Genomic DNA, 18878 nt, shown 5'->3' with positions numbered 1-18878 from the left:
AACAATTTGATGGTGGAACCACATTCTTTGATTACCAAGTCTTTCCTTTTTTTATGCTCTTAAAATCCCACTGCCTTGCAGCCATAGTGTCATATACTCAAACTATCTAGAGATGAAATGTTCCACCCTTGTCAACCTATTCAGAGACACACATGCCCTATCCCAATGTTTCTTTGTGTGTGGAAGACCCATAGTGAAATCCATAGAAATACGAATCCAATTCCCTTCGAGAGTAGGCAAGTTGAAGTAGCCCATCAAACTTATATGTATTGGGTTCTTATTAAGTTGAGAAGGCGTACATCTTGTGAGAAAAGCATGGAAGCCCTTCCCACATCCCTTTCTAATAGAAGCCCTTTTCCTTATCCTATCAACGGTCCTGAATACTCTTGATTGCCACACCGTTGGTGAAGGCAACGGTCTTGAATATTCCTGACTGCCCCACACCATTGGTGAAGAATGTATTTGTTCGATCGGCCTTTGCTTGTAACTTTTGATGTAGGCACCATGTAAACTCTATCTTTGCAGTAAAAATGAGACCATTTCATAGCTAGAAAGAAGGCAACTCTTATGAGAACCATATCATAATCTCAGCCAGGCCGCCACATTATCCTATTGTTGATTATACACGCGATCTCAAAATCATAATTTTGCAAGGTTGCCAACCACCTTCTTCGCTTAGGAGACGGATTCGGTCACACAGGAGAGAATTACTTCAATGCACGGTACGGTGATCACTTCTCACATAAGAATCACTCATATCCTAAAGGTAATGATGCCACTTCTTGATGGCATGCAAAATAGCCATCATCTCTTGATCATACAAATCTCCTTTTGTTGGTAGAATCTTCAGAATTTAAAGCATATGATGAAACTCATAGTTCAGCCATGTCCATTAGCTTTGATTCTTAATCTCCTTCTTGGAGTTCCGAATTCTCCTATGGGCATCGGTGTGAAATCCCTATTCCCCACCGATCAACGGATTCGGGGTACTAGCAGCGGAAGTAGCACATCATGCGTGGGTAGGGGTCTCACACTCGGGGCCTCGCCCACGGATATCCGGACAAGAGACTAATCCGTCGGTTTGTCCAAAATCGAAACTAGAAAAACTTCCTTTACTCGGAAAGCATGGGCGATTCCACCAGGATAACTCTTTACTCTAACGTAGTCAAGATCATTACGGATCAACTGATCTGATTGCACCTTTAACGGTACTTGGTCAAATCAAGGTAGAAACTTGCACTTGGATCATTGGGATCAACGCTTTTTTCCCCATCAAGAGGCACAGCCGTTGATTCCTATCCATAGAACAATTTCTATCTGGGATTTACTTTATCTATCGTAAAAACAAAGTTGAGTCTCGATTTATGGATCCATCAGTCCAGCCTAACCCCATCCGATCCCATGGGTTAGCCAACCGCCCAACCACTGTAGTGATGGGATCCAATTTGGAATTTGGTTAGGTTTTGTCCCGGGTACCAAGGAAAAGAGTTCCAAGGCCCCCTAGCCGGAATTTCATGCAAACATAAAACTAGCCACACCACTTACACACCCAATATGAAAATTGCCTTTTTCTTAGCATCAGTTAACTTTAAAACAATCCTTTAATGAAACCATAGTACCACTGATCACAATCTCCCAATTTATCCAGTTGATTCATAATTTCCCATCATTCCTTCATCAGAGTATCTATGGCATCATTGGCAACTAGAACGCTCACCACCTGTCCACACAGAGGCCGTTTCCATAGTTCCTAGCCCATAATACTCGGCAATATAATCACTTATCAAGATGGACTCTCGTTGAAGATCAGCAAGATCAACCAACAGATCCATATAAAAGAGCCATGGACTCATCCGTTGAGGACCAGCAGGGTCAGTCAACCAGATCCATGCCCGGTTTCACAAAACAACTCTTACTCCTTGTTCCAATATCTTCCTCGACGCACGCGTGGGTATCCTAGGCGACCCAGAGCCCGAGCACCGTATGGTCAGCACCCTCTAGGATCCTTCGCAGGTGACCTAGCGCTTCACTCATAGGCCGCTTCCTTGGTCCCTCATCCACCGTACCGGAAGCTCACCATTTTAATCGAACCGAGGCTGGTCAAGACCTCGGTCGACCTTGCTACGCGAGACGTCCTCCATTGACTCTCCGTCAGCAGTTGCAACTTTATCAGTTAGGTCTCCACGACCTTAATCACAAGACGGTCAAAATGCTTCCCCAGCATTCTTGACATAAAACAGCCATTTACAAACAGCATTTACAAACAGTTTACAAATACAGTTTCTATATTAACTCTCATTTTTCCACATTATCCCTCATTAATCCACATTACTTATTCCACATTCCATGTATATGTGTACTCATCCAATCACCTCCTTTTCCATCTCTTCACTTCAGATTCCTTCACATCACATATCATATATTCACATCCATATCCACATCCATACTTCCACATCCACATCCACATTCACATCCATACATCCACATCTACATGCTTATCTCCATTTTCACATCCTCATTTATACATCCACATCCCATATCCACATTCATACATACACATCCATATATCCACATCTACATCCACATACATACATACATCCACATCCACATTCCACATTCACATCTATACATCCACATCTACATTCACATTCACATACATCCACATCCACATTCCCATACATCCACATCTATACATCCACATTCCACATTCACCTCTACATTCACATTCACATACATGCATCCACATCACATTCCCATTTATATAACCCCATATACCTTCACATCTAATCTTTTACATCACATCCATTCTCGCCCTATCACAACCCATATACATCTTATCCTATCACATACACTTCTTACCTCATCCCCCCATACACATCTTAATTCATCTTATCACATCCTAACTTATTTCATAAGCATCTTATCACCTCTTAACATACCTCTTATCACATCCTATTACTTTCCATACGCATCTTATCAATTCTTATCACATCTCATACACCTCTTATCACATCTTATCACATTTCATATCTTAAAAAAAAAAAAAAGAGAATTCTTTTATTTGATATAAGATTTCTCTACACATTTATTTATACATAAATTCCATTTAAGGAGACTAACACTTTCGAAATCAAAATCAATCTTTTATGCATCTTCTTATGCATGATTTCAATTTGGTAGAGAATTATACTTTTAAAATAAAAGAATTTCTCTTATGCATCTAAGTTAAGCATAAAATCCATTTATGAGGAAAATCATACTTTTAGTATAAAAAGAATATCTTTTATGCATACCTATATGCATGAAATCCAATATGATAAAAGTAACACTTTTGATATAAAAATTTTTCCTTTATGCATACTTCTATGCATGAAAATTAAAAATGATAAAAGTAACACTTTTGATATAAAAATTTTCCTTTATGCATACTTCTATGCATGAAAATTAAAAATGATAAAAGTAACACTTTTGATATAAAAATTTTCTTTTATGCATACTTTTATGTATGAAATAAAAATGATAAAAGTAACACTTTTGATATAAAAATTTATCCATTATGCATACTTCTATGCATGAAAATAAAAATGGTAAAAATAACACTTTTGATATAAAAATTTATCCTTTATGCATACTTCTATGCATGAAAGTAAAAATGATAAAAGTAACACTTTTGATATAAAAATTTATCCATTATGCATACTTCTATGCATGAAAATTAAAAATGATAAAAGTAACACTTTTGATATAAAAATTTTCCTTTATGCATACTTCTATGCATGAAAATTAAAAATGATAAAAGTAACACTTTTGATATAAAAATTTTCTTTTATGCATACTTTTATATATGAAATAAAAATGATAAAAGTAACACTTTTGATATAAAAATTTATCCATTATGCATACTTCTATGCATGAAAATAAAAATGGTAAAAATAACACTTTTGATATAAAAATTTATCCTTTATGCATAATATTAAAATTCAATTTCTCCATGATTATAATGAAATTCTTTCAATTAATCTAGGATGATGATTCCTAGAATATGGTAGGAAGTCCTCTTTTTATGCTTTGAATGAAAATTTTTTATGCATTATTTTTATAAAAATTTTGCCATAGCTCCACTGCTATGACTGATAAATCTCAATTTTTCTAAGGGATAAAGCTTATCATTAAGGAAATAATTAAAATGATTCTCTAATTGGATCCTTAATCCATAATGGATTGAATCATCAATATACATAAACTAAAAGCATAAGAAAAAGCCATTAATTTGGTCTCAAGCATAGCTTTATCTTGGGTTAAGGAAAAGCTTTATGAAAAGCTTGATTTGGATTGAGAATGGGTCATGAGTATGACCATTTCTTGAGTGAGAGAGAGAATTTACATAAGAATCATTAGAATTTAAACATAAATGAAAATTAACTTCAATAGCATTTATTAAATTATGTAACTCTTCACTACTATTCAAACTTCAATAGCATTTTAAAAAAAACCATACCAATTAAACTTCTCAAGCTTGAGAGGGGTTGAGAAGAGAGAAACATTGAGAAATTATAGAAAGATGAATATTCACTAATTACCTTACAACTTTCTTGATTCTTTGTTCACGGTAGAGGTCCCCAACCAATCAATTGGTTAAGTATGTTGATGGAGCCACTAATGGGGATTGAAGAAAGAGGGAAGCTCCAAAAACTAGTGAATTATTAAATGAATTCACAGTTCTTGGCTTAGGTGGAGTAGAGTAACGATGCATAAACACTATATATTTTTCAACAAGGGTGAGGCTTCTATTTATAGGAAAAATTGAGCTCCTAACCAAACAAACTGATTCTAGAATTTTCTAAATCAGTTTGGTCAATATTTGACCATTTTTAGGTCAGTTAAGCTAACTTTTTGGAACTAGACTTGAATGAGGAGAGAGGAGAGATGAAATATCTCAATTTTTATGAGTTTAAAACTCATTCAAGCATGTGAAATATGCACCTCCTTTAAAGAACTCCCCTTCCTTACATATGTCATATTTTTAATATTGCTCATAGTTTTTTACTAATAAACCTTGTACATTTTCAACTCTTCATCTTATGTGAAATATGCACCTCCTTTAAAGAACTCCCCTTCCTTACATATGTCATACTTTTAATATTGCTCATAATTTTTTATTAATAAACCTTGTACATTTTCAACTCTTCATCTTATGTGAAATATGCACCTCCTTTAAAGAACTCCTCTTCCTTACATATGTCATACTTTTAATATTGCTCATAATTTTTTACTAATAAACCTTGTACATTTTCAACTCTTTATCTTATGTGAAATATGCACCTCCTTTAAAGAACTCCTCTTCCTTACATATGTCATACTTTTAATATTGCTCATAGTTTTTTTTACTAATAAACCTTGTACATTTTCAACTCTTCACCTCATGTGAGCATTTACTCATTTTTGGGTATTTTCTTTTTACAAGTTGGATTTATCTCCTCCCTACACATGGATTGATGCTATTGGTCCATAGGAACCTTAATTGGACCATAGTCTAAAGATTTCTGAAAATCTAGACCCTTAGGCTAAGGTTCTTTATAGCTATTTTCAATTACTTCCAATTGCACATTGGAAAATTCTTTTTGAATTTCTGTTTCAGGGGAACTCATCTGAATTAAAAGAGATATTTTTCTATCCAAAAATATTCAAAATCTGAATATTCTCTCTCTAGAATATTTTTCTCTCTCTAGGCTAAAACAGATAGAAACAAGGTCTTTATATTTCTGAAGAGGGATTGATTACAGGGAAAGATACTAGACATCAAAAAGGGGGTGGGGGAGGAATCTTACATTCTACCCCACTTAAAAAAATGCGAGATGTCCTCATCTCGCAAACTGGGATAATTTCGCAAGATGCACGAATATGAGACTTAGAGAAAAATTTTAATCAAGATTAACCACCAAGATAAGTCTTAAAGAGAGCAAGATTCAAAATACGAACAAGATTTAAACTTTATTCATTCTCGGAACTTATACAGTAAAGATAGAGGAACTCTTTACACTTCCATAAGCCCGTCCATCATATGGTCACAAAAGCAGTCCTCACAAGCTGCACAAGTATAAGGTAACTCATCTATGGGAATGATTCTGTGGGTTATTGCTGCGCCTATCTCAGTGGTATGAGGTGTTCTAAGAAAAGGACCTCTGAGAGGCAAGCCAAAAACGGGGTAAAGGCATATCTTCTCATGAGGAAGAAAACACGCCAGTAAGAAGACCCGCTCAGAAAACCCAGGATGCCTTGATCTCATGACGCAGTAGTATCGGGGACCCAAACCCAAAGCTTCAATAACCATGGCCAAGCGGACATTGTTACGAAAGTGCTGCTGACCCCAGGGTGTTACCCTAGTTATGTCTTGATAGGTCCGCTATTTTGTCTGCGCTACAGAAGTTCCCAAGTGAGGGAAAAGTGAGCGCTCATACTGCTCTATAAAATCTTTCTTCACAGACTCCCTTGCGTCTTGAAGGTGAGAAATCATCATGGATAAAACTAATTCTTGTTGCCAAGCCATGAAGGAGATTAAGAAAGAAAGGAGATCGATGGAAGTAAGATTACTGTGAACGACAAGTAAAAGTTACGACTTATATAAAGGAAGGAGCTAGCGTAACTTAGAAGCCAACGGTAACTTGCCACTGAAGTTTTACCGTCTTTCCATGATTTGGGTTTGGCACATTTTTCTATAGAAGGCATTCAAACTTTGAGATGAGGAGATAAAAGAAGTTCGTAAGCTAAATCACCTACTTTCTTTGGTCCACAATATCTGGGAGATAACTTCTTCCCAAGAGATAAAGAACTTCTTTTGGGCCGTACTCGAATGAAGACCAAAACCTTGATATCCAAAACATCGATTCTCACTTCTGAACTCATTGTTCTGAATCTTAAAACAGGTGGGACTCTTGAGAAGTATTCAGGAAAAAGGTTCTTCCTTTTTTAAACAGAATCTTTCTTTTATTTTAGAGAGAGAATAATTATAAGATCAGAAAGGGAGATTCTTACTCCTGTATACCTCTAAGGCTGGGGGAGAATCTTACATTCTACCCCACTGAAAAGTGCGAGATGTCCTCATCTCGCAAGGTAGAGGACAACTCTTTTTCTTAAGATCCAATTTATTCTGGGGTTCCTTATATTCTGGTCAACCCAACAGAATACGGGGATAATTATCCCTTATATAGAACTCATCATTAAATAACAATTCATTCAGATCATATCATTCATATCTTTAACACGATAATGGTCCATTAGTCTGAAAATTTTCCTTCTGAACATTCCTCCACAGGAATTTTAGTTAAGCAAGTTCTCAATTTGTCATCCCTTAACTTAATCTACCGTCTCAAGTGTTAACAGTAGCAATCTGACAGCACAATCCACTAATCTCATAGTGATTTGCTGAAATCATTATCATCATTCCAGTTATGAATATCATCACTGGGACTCGTCCCATTCATCCTCATTGTGGTTTCGCTCAGCTTATTACATTTCAACTAAATTTCGAAAATCGTCATTTTTCAATCAGAATCCAATTCAATTCATCAATTCTCAAACAGAATTAAAAATCATATCAACCACATTCGAAATCATCATCTGGATAGCATTAACGCTTATAATTTCAAGTCTTAGATTTACTCGTATATACTATCGGTAAAGAGCTGCAGTTATACCCTCGGTATATACGGATAGTCATGATACTCGAAACTATAAGGTAAATACCATCATGTCTAGGTCTCAAGCAAGTCAGGGTTCCATACAATTGCGGTACTTCCAATTGAAGACCCAATTACTAATTTACGAATTTCAATTTGAATTAACAATTTGTATGAATTATATCAAACAATTACAACCTTTTTGTGCGTCTTGATAAACTTTTGACATAATTTGCTCCTCAGTTGATCTTATTGGAGATCTATGACTTAAGTCTGATAAATAGATTTTTCTTTATCCGATCGTCCGTAAAAAAAACATTTGTATATTTATATACAAGTTGCAATAATTACATAGAGTGGTTCGGCTCCAAAATTCAAAATCTCTTCGAGAGACGTATAAGACGACGGTACTGGGCCATAGTCATGCCCTGTTACATAAGTTCTCTAACTGCGAAGGAAGTTATTATTTTCTCCTTAGGGATAAATCGACTCAGGAGTCTATAAATTTGACATGAAAGTCTGAAATTTCGAGGTGTCGAATGATATAGAATGACACCACGCACCATTTTCAGCTTTAACAGGATCATAGTCAATGAGAGATTCTGCCACAGCATTGTACGGCGGTTGCAATGAGCGTGGACATATTGCCCTGCAACCCACTTATGTTGTATTCTCTCCACTGGGGTAGGAAAATATAAATCCTTGAAATGGCGTGCAAGTCTTACTCGGCTTGTTTGAGTTGAAGCGGAAGAGATGAGATGCTCGAAGGCAAATGCAATCATATCTTGAGACTGGGTGAGGTCGGGAATACCAGATAAATGTGGAACTTCCATCTATAAAAACAATTTCTTTGATTAAAATTTCTTCATTAAAGAAGCTTACGGGATGAAAATACATTATGAAAATGCTGTTTCTGAATTCTTATTACCAATTTCAGATAAGAATTTAATTATCTTTATTAGCTTCCAAAGCGGCTCTGATACCAACTGTGAAATCCCTATTCCCCACCGATCAACGGATTCGGGGTACTAGCAGCGGAAGTAGCACATCATGCGTGGGTAGGGGTCTCACACTCGGGGCCTCGCCCACGGATATCCGGACAAGAGACTAATCCGTCGGTTTGTCCAAAATCGAAACTAGAAAAACTTCCTTTACTCGGAAAGCATGGGCGATTCCACCAGGATAACTCTTTACTCTAACGTAGTCAAGATCATTACGGATCAACTGATCTGACTGCACCTTTAACGGTACTTGGTCAAATCAAGGTAGAAACTTGCACTTGGATCATTGGGATCAACGCTTTTTTCCCCATCAAGAGGCACAGCCGTTGATTCCTATCCATAGAACAATTTCTATCCGGGATTTACTTTATCTATCGTAAAAACAAAGTTGAGTCTCGATTTATGGATCCATCAGTCCAGCCTAACCCCATCCGATCCCATGGGTTAGCCAACCGCCCAACCACTGTAGTGATGGGATCCAATTTGGAATTTGGTTAGGTTTTGTCCCGGGTACCAAGGAAAAGAGTTCCAAGGCCCCCTAGCCGGAATTTCATGCAAACATAAAACTAGCCACACCACTTACACACCCAATATGAAAATTGCCTTTTTCTTAGCATCAGCTAACTTTAAAACAATCCTTTAATGAAACCATAGTACCACTGATCACAATCTCCCAATTTATCCAGTTGATTCATAATTTCCCATCATTCCTTCATCAGAGTATCTATGGCATCATTGGCAACTAGAACGCTCACCACCTGTCCACACAGAGGCCGTTTCCATAGTTCCTAGCTCATAATACTTGGCAATATAATCACTTATCAAGATGGACTCTCGTTGAAGATCAGCAAGATCAACCAACAGATCCATATAAAAGAGCCATGGACTCATCCGTTGAGGACCAGCAAGGTCAGTCAACCAGATCCATGCCCGGTTTCACAAAACAACTCTTACTCCTTGTTCCAATATCTTCCTCGACGCACGCGTGGGTATCCTAGGCGACCCAGAGCCCGAGCACCGTATGGTCAGCACCCTCTAGGATCCTTCGCAGGTGACCTAGCGCTTCACTCATAGGCCGCTTCCTTGGTCCCTCATCCACCGTACCGGAAGCTCACCATTTTAATCGAACCGAGGCTGGTCAAGACCTCGGTCGACCTTGCTACGTGAGACGTCCTCCATTGACTCTCCGTCAGCAGTTGCAACTTTATCAGTTAGGTCTCCACGACCTTAATCACAAGACGGTCAAAATGCTTCCCGAGCATTCTTGACATAAAACAGCCATTTACAAACAGCATTTACAAACAGTTTACAAATACAGTTTCTATATTAACTCTCATTTTTCCACATTATCCCTCATTAATCCACATTACTTATTCCACATTCCATGTATATGTGTACTCATCCAATCACCTCCTTTTCCATCTCTTCACTTCAGATTCCTTCACATCACATATCATATATTCACATCCATATCCACATCCATACTTCCACATCCACATCCACATTCACATCCATACATCCACATCTACATGCTTATCTCCATTTTCACATCCTCACCACATCCCATATCCACATTCATACATACACATCCATATATCCACATCTACATCCACATACATACATACATCCACATCCACATTCCACATTCACATCTATACATCCACATCTACATTCACATTCACATACATCCACATCCACATTCCCATACATCCACATCTATACATCCACATTCCACATTCACCTCTACATTCACATTCACATACATGCATCCACATCACATTCCCATTTATATAACCCCATATACCTTCACATCTAATCTTTTACATCACATCCATTCTCGCCCTATCACAACCCATATACATCTTATCCTATCACATACACTTCTTACCTCATCCCCCCATACACATCTTAATTCATCTTATCACATCCTAACTTATTTCATAAGCATCTTATCACCTCTTAACACACCTCTTATCACATCCTATCACTTTCCATACGCATCTTATCAATTCTTATCACATCTCATACACCTCTTATCACATCTTATCACATTTCATATCTTTAAAAAAAAAAAAAAAGAGAATTCTTTTATTTGATATAAGATTTCTCTACACATTTATTTATACATAAATTCCATTTAAGGAGACTAACACTTTCGAAATTAAAATCAATCTTTTATGCATCTTCTTATGCATGATTTCAATTTGGTAGGGAATTATACTTTTAGAATAAAAGAATTTCTCTTATGCATCTAAGTTAAGCATAAAATCCATTTATGAGGAAAATCATACTTTTAGTATAAAAAGAATATCTTTTATGCATACCTATATGCATGAAATCCAATATGATAAAAGTAACACTTTTGATATAAAAATTTTTCCTTTATGCATACTTCTATGCATGAAAATTAAAAATGATAAAAGTAACACTTTTGATATAAAAATTTTCCTTTATGCATACTTCTATGCATGAAAATTAAAAATGATAAAAGTAACACTTTTGATATAAAAATTTTCTTTTATGCATACTTTTATGTATGAAATAAAAATGATAAAAGTAACACTTTTGATATAAAAATTTATCCATTATGCATACTTCTATGCATGAAAATAAAAATGGTAAAAATAACACTTTTGATATAAAAATTTATCCTTTATGCATACTTCTATGCATGAAAGTAAAAATGATAAAAGTAACACTTTTGATATAAAAATTTATCCATTATGCATACTTCTATGCATGAAAATTAAAAATGATAAAAGTAACACTTTTGATATAAAAATTTTCCTTTATGCATACTTCTATGCATGAAAATTAAAAATGATAAAAGTAACACTTTTGATATAAAAATTTTCTTTTATGCATACTTTTATGTATGAAATAAAAATGATAAAAGTAACACTTTTGATATAAAAATTTATCCATTATGCATACTTCTATGCATGAAAATAAAAATGGTAAAAATAACACTTTTGATATAAAAATTTATCCTTTATGCATAATATTAAAATTCAATTTCTCCATGATTATAATGAAATTCTTTCAATTAATCTAGGATGATGATTCCTAGAATATGGTAGGAAGTCCTCTTTTTATGCTTTGAATGAAAATTTTTTATGCATTATTTTTATAAAAATTTTGCCATAGCTCCGCTGCTATGACTGATAAATCTCAATTTTTCTAAGGGATAAAGCTTATCATTAAGGAAATAATTAAAATGATTCTCTAATTGGATCCTTAATCCATAATGGATTGAATCATCAATATACATAAACTAGAAGCATAAGAAAAAGCCATTAATTTGGTCTCAAGCATAGCTTTATCTAGGGTTAAGGAAAAGCTTTATGAAAAGCTTGATTTGGATTGAGAATGGGTCATGAGTATGATCATTTCTTGAGTGAGAGAGAGAATTTACATAAGAATCATTAGAATTTAAACATAAATGAAAATTAACTTCAATAGCATTTATTAAATTATGTAACTCTTCACTACTATTCAAACTTCAATAGCATTTTAAAAAAAACCATACCAATTAAACTTCTCAAGCTTGAGAGGGGTTGAGAAGAGAGAAACATTGAGAAATTATAGAAAGATGAATATTCACTAATTACCTTACAACTTGCTTGATTCTTTGTTCACGGTAGAGGTCCCCAACCAATCAATTGGTTAAGTATGTTGATGGAGCCACTAATGGGGATTGAAGAAAGAGGGAAGCTCCAAAAACTAGTGAATTATTAAATGAATTCACAGTTCTTGGCTTAGGTGGAGTAGAGTAACGATGCATAAACACTATATATTTTTCAACAAGGGTGAGGCTTCTATTTATAGGAAAAATTGAGCTCCTAACCAAACAAACGGATTCTAGAATTTTCTAAATCAGTTTGGTCAATATTTGACCATTTTTAGGTCAGTTAAGCTAACTTTTTGGAACTAGACTTGAATGAGGAGAGAGGAGAGATGAAATATCTCAATTTTTATGAGTTTAAAACTCATTCAAGCATGTGAAATATGCACCTCCTTTAAAGAACTCCCCTTCCTTACATATGTCATATTTTTAATATTGCTCATAGTTTTTTACTAATAAACCTTGTACATTTTCAACTCTTCATCTTATGTGAAATATGCACCTCCATTAAAGAACTCCCCTTCCTTACATATGTCATACTTTTAATATTGCTCATAATTTTTTATTAATAAACCTTGTACATTTTCAACTCTTCATCTTATGTAAAATATGCACCTCCTTTAAAGAACTCCTCTTCCTTACATATGTCATACTTTTAATATTGCTCATAATTTTTTACTAATAAACCTTGTACATTTTCAACTCTTCATCTTATGTGAAATATGCACCTCCTTTAAAGAACTCCTCTTCCTTACATATGTCATACTTTTAATATTACTCATAGTTTTTTTTACTAATAAACCTTGTACATTTTCAACTCGTCACCTCATGTGAGCATTTACTCATTTTTGGGTATTTTCTTTTTACAAGTTGGATTTATCTCCTCCCTACACATGGATTGATGCTATTGGTCCATAGGAACCTTAATTGGACCATAGTCTAAAGATTTCTGAAAATCTAGACCCTTAGGCTAAGGTTCTTTATAGCTATTTTCAATTAATTCCAATTGCACATTGGAAAATTCTTTTTGAATTTCTGTTTCAGGGGAACTCATCTGAATTAGAAGAGATATTTTTCTATCCAAAAATATTCAAAATCTGAATATTCTCTCTCTAGAATATTTTTCTCTCTCTAGGCTAAAACAGATAGAAACAAGGTCTTTATATTTCTGAAGAGGGATTGATTACAGGGAAAGATACTAGACATCAAAAAGGGGGTGGGGGAGGAATCTTACAATCGGCATAATGCTTCATTGAGATTAGTTTCATGTTTGCCTTCTAACCATACGCGATGCCTCAAAAGGTGGCATTCACCATCTAAGCATACACAGTGCCTCAAAAGGTGTCGCGGTGGCATGCATTCACCTTTTCTAACTATACACAATGCCTTAGAAAGCGGCATGCCAATACTCTCACGAGATGAGGTACTATTGTAGGAAAAATGGGCTAAAGCCGACCATTCGTCCCACACACTTTTTAAGTGTAAACTTATTTGTCGTGATCTCTATTTGACCTTAAATCTCGCGAAGGTAGTGATGCTTGGCAGTCGCTTGGTTTGCAATCAAATAAAGTAATCTAAAATTAACTCATGAATTTATCTACAATGAACTCATGAATTTGACATCCTGGTCACTCTCAATACGTTGTAGTACACCATGTAACCTGAATACATGGACCACCAATTGTATTGCAACCACGGATGTCGTATACTTGACCTTTATAGAGATGAAATGTGCCACCACAAGCCACATATAAGCTATCTCAACCTCTCATTGTGTGTGGAAGACCCATAGTGAGATCCATAGAAATATGGATCCACTTCCCCATCGAAAATTGATAGGCAAGTTGAAGAAACCCACCGGGCTTACCTTATGAGGTTGAAAAGGGATACATCTTGTGTGACAAGAGCATGTAAGTCCTTCCACATCCCTTTCCTCTAGAAGCTCCTTCTTATCTTATCAAAGGACTTGAATATTCCCAATTGCCCCACCATTGATGAAGAATGCATTTTTTATGTACGTACCACATGTAGACTCTATCTCTGTAGTAAAAAATGAGACCATTATGGGAACCATGTTGTAATTTTCGACATAGGCACCATGTAGACTCTATCTTTGCAGTAAAAATGAGACCATTACGTAGCCAAAAAATGAGGCAACTCTTTATGAGAACTAGGTTGTAATTTTAGCACCATTTCTGACGCCCCCTTATTTAAGAGATCTTCCTTTTGAAATTCCATGACCCAATGTTTGTATACTTTCGGTATAACTGATAGAGTATCAGCCACTACATTATCCTTGCCCTTTATATAGCTCATCTCAAAATCATAATTTTGCGAGGTTTCTTCTTTGCGTAAGGTATAACTGATAGAGTATCAGCCACTACATTATCCTTGCCCTTTATATAGCTCATCTCAAAATCATAATTTTGTGAGATAGATTCGGCTGGGAGAGGAATTACTTCAACACACAATGATCACTTCTCACATAAAAATGACTACCATAAAGGTAATGATGCCACTTCTTGACGGCACGAAAGATAGCACTCATGTCTTGATCATACACATGCATATTACATCTCTTTTTGTTGGTAGATTCTTTGGAATTTAAAACATATCATGAAACTCATCCAATAGTTCAGCCATGCCCTCATGCATTTGTTTCTTATTCTCAACCATATCATACCATCCTCTCTGCTAGGCTATAAAACAAATACATAGCCCATTTGCTTTGGTTCCCTCGAGTATTTGTAGCTCCTAAAAAACATTTAATCTCCTTCTTGAAGCTCCAAAGGTGGAGTCCTATGGGCTTCGACATAATTCTTGATTCTCACTTAAGCCCGCTTTCATGTTTGCCTTACATTGTTGGAGAAGAGCATGCACTACCTCACTTCCTCTTTCTCATTTGGATTCACTCCTTCTTACTTGACAACTATCATAGGTGCGCACTATTCACTTTCTAACCATACACGATGCCTCAAAAAGGTGGCGTGCCAATACTCTCATGATGATGAGAGCAGTACTATTAATAGTAGGAAAACTTGAGTAAAGCTGAGCGTTCATCCCACACACTTTGAGCATCATGGAAATGCTATCTCAAACACTTCTGACATAAAATGACTACCATAAAGCTCTAATACATTGCAATGTAAGAAAGGGATCAATGGCTTTAAGTAGAGCTCTGATACCAACAATGCAAGAAAGGGATCTAGTGAGAGATCAAGAAAATACACTCATTATACATGGAGTATACTTATCATAGAGAGTACTAGTAGTCCACCCAAACATGGAAAGTCTGCCATGACACCGTAAGTAAGACTTCAACTTACAAATACCCTTTCTTCCAAGGGAAAAGGACAACATCATGTAATCATTTGTACAACAATTTGATGGTGGAACCACATTCTTTGATTACCAAGTCTTTCCTTTTTTTATGCTCTTAAAATCCCACTGCCTTGCAGCCATAGTATCATATACTCGAACTATCTAGAGATGAAATGTTCCACCCTTGTCAATCTATTCAGAGACACACATGCCCTATCCCAATGTCTCTTTGTGTGTGGAAGACCCATAGTGAAATCCATAGAAATACGAATCCAATTCCCTTCGAGAGTAGGCAAGTTGAAGTAGCCCATCGAACTTATATGTATTGGGTTCTTATTAAGTTGAGAAGGCGTACATCTTGTGAGAAAAGCATGGAAGTCCTTCCCACATCCCTTTCTAATAGAAGCCCTTTTCCTTATCCTATCAACGGTCCTGAATACTCTTGATTGCCACACCGTTGGTGAAGGCAACGGTCTTGAATATTCCTGACTGCCCCACACCATTGGTGAAGAATGTATTTGTTCGATCGGCCTTTGCTTGTAACTTTTGATGTAGGCACCATGTAAACTCTATCTTTGCAGTAAAAATGAGACCATTTCATAGCTAGAAAGAAGGCAACTCTTTATGAGAACCATATCATAATCTCAGCCAGGCCGCCACATTATCCTATTGTTGATTATACACGCGATCTCAAAATCATAATTTTGCAAGGTTGCCAACCACCTTCTTCGCTTAGAAGACAGATTCGGCCACACAGGAGAGAATTACTTCAATGCACGGTACGGTGATCACTTCTCACATAAGAATCACTCATATCCTAAATGTAATGATGCCACTTCTTGATGGCATGCAAAATAGCCATCATCTCTTGATCATACAAATCTCCTTTTGTTGGTAGAATCTTCAGAATTTAAAGCATATGATGAAACTCATAGTTCAGCCATGTCCATTAGCTTTGATTCTTAATCTCCTTCTTGGAGTTCCGAATTCTCCTATGGGCATCGGCATAATGCTTCATTGAGATTAGTTTCATGTTTGCCTTCTAACCATACGCGATGCCTCAAAAGGTGGCATTCACCATCTAAGCGTACACAGTGCCTCAAAAGGTGTCGCGGTGGCATGCATTCACCTTTTCTAACTATACACAATGCCTTAGAAAGCGGCATGCCAATACTCTCACGAGATGAGGTACTATTGTAGGAAAAATGGGCTAAAGCCGACCATTCGTCCCACACACTTTTTAAGTGTAAACTTATTCGTCGTGATCTCTATTTGACCTTAAATCTCGAGAAGGTAGTGATGCTTGGCAGTCGCTTGGTTTGCAATCAAATAAAGTAATCTAAAATTAACTCATGAATTTATCTAAAAGGATCCACTTCCCCATCGAAAATTGATAGGCAAGTTGAAGAAACCCACCGGGCTTACCTTATGAGGTTGAAAAGGGATACATCTTGTGTGACAAGAGCATGTAAGTCCTTCCACATCCCTTTCCTCTAGAAGCTCTTTCTTATCTTATCAAAGGACTTGAATATTCCCAATTGCCCCACCATTGATGAAGAATGCATTTTTTATGTAGGTACCACATGTAGACTCTATCTCTGTAGTAAAAAATGAGACCATTATGGGAACCATGTTGTAATTTTCGACATAGGCACCATGTAGACTCTATCTTTGCAGTAAAAATGAGACCATTACGTAGCCAAAAAACGAGGCAACTCTTTATGAGAACCAGGTTGTAATTTTAGCACCATTTCTGACGCCCCCTTATTTAAAAGATCTTCCTTTTGAAATTCCATGACCCAATGTTTGTATACTTTAGGTATAAGTGATAGAGTATCAGCCACTACATTATCCTTGCCCTTTATATAGCTCATCTCAAAATCATAATTTTGCGAGGTTTCTTCTTTGCATAAGGTATAACTGATAGAGTATCAGCCACTACATTATCCTTGCCCTTTATATAGCTCATCTCAAAATCATAATTTTGCGAGATAGATTCGGCTGGGAGAGGAATTACTTCAACACACAATGATCACTTCTCACATAAAAATGACTACCATAAAGGTAATGATGCCACTTCTTGACGGCACGAAAGATAGCACTCATGTCTTGATCATACACATGCATATACATCTCTTTTTGTTGGTAGATTCTTTGGAATTTAAAACATATCATGAAACTCATCCAATAGTTCAGCCATTCCCTCATGCATTTGTTTCTTATTCTCAACCATATCATACCATCCTCTCTGCTAGGCTATAAAACAAATACACAGCCCATTTGCTTTGGTTCCCTCGAGTATTTGTAGCTCCTAAAAAACATTTAATCTCCTTCTTGAAGCTCCAAAGGTGGAGTCCTATGGGCTTCGACATAATTCTTGATTCTCACTTGAGCCCGCTTTCATGTTTGCCTTACATTGTTGGAGAAGAGCATGCACTACCTCACTTCCTCTTTCTCATTTGGATTCACTCCTTCTTACTTGACAACTATCATAGGTGCGCACTATTCACTTTCTAACCATACACGATGCCTCAGAAAGGTGGCGTGCCAATACTCTCATGATGATGAGAGCAGTACTATTAATAGTAGGAAAACTTGAGTAAAGCTGAGCGTTCATCCCACACACTTTGAGCATCATGGAAATGCTATCTCAAACACTTCTGACATAAAATGACTACCATAAAGCTCTAATACATTGCAATGTAAGAAAGGGATCAATGGCTTTAAGTAGAGCTCTGATACCAACAATGCAAGAAAGGGATCTAGTGAGAGATCAAGAAAATGCACTCATTATACATGGAGTATACTTATCATAGAGAGTACTAGTAGTCCACCCAAACATGGAAAGTCTGCCATGACACCGTAAGTAAGACTTCAACTTACAAATACCCTTTCTTCCAAGGGAAAAGGACAACATCATGTAATCATTTGTACGACAATTTGATGGTGGAACCACATTCTTTGATTACCAAGTCTTTCCTTTTTTTATGCTCTTAAAATCCCACTGCCTTGCAGCCATAGTGTCATATACTCGAACTATCTAGAGATGAAATGTTCCACCCTTGTCAACCTATTCAGAGACACACATGCCCTATCCCAATGTTTCTTTGTGTGTGGAAGACCCATAGTGAAATCCATAGAAATACGAATCCAATTCCCTTCGAGAGTAGGCAAGTTGAAGTAGCCCATCGAACTTATATGTATTGGGTTCTTATTAAGTTGAGAAGGCGTACATCTTGTGAGAAAAGCATGTAA

Source organism: Cibotium barometz, chromosome 44 (genome assembly GCF_041138505.1).
Source record: "Cibotium barometz isolate CiBa-2024 chromosome 44, ASM4113850v1, whole genome shotgun sequence".
Taxonomy (NCBI): Eukaryota; Viridiplantae; Streptophyta; class Polypodiopsida; order Cyatheales; family Cibotiaceae; genus Cibotium; species Cibotium barometz.
Note: the sequence above shows the minus strand (reverse complement) of the source record.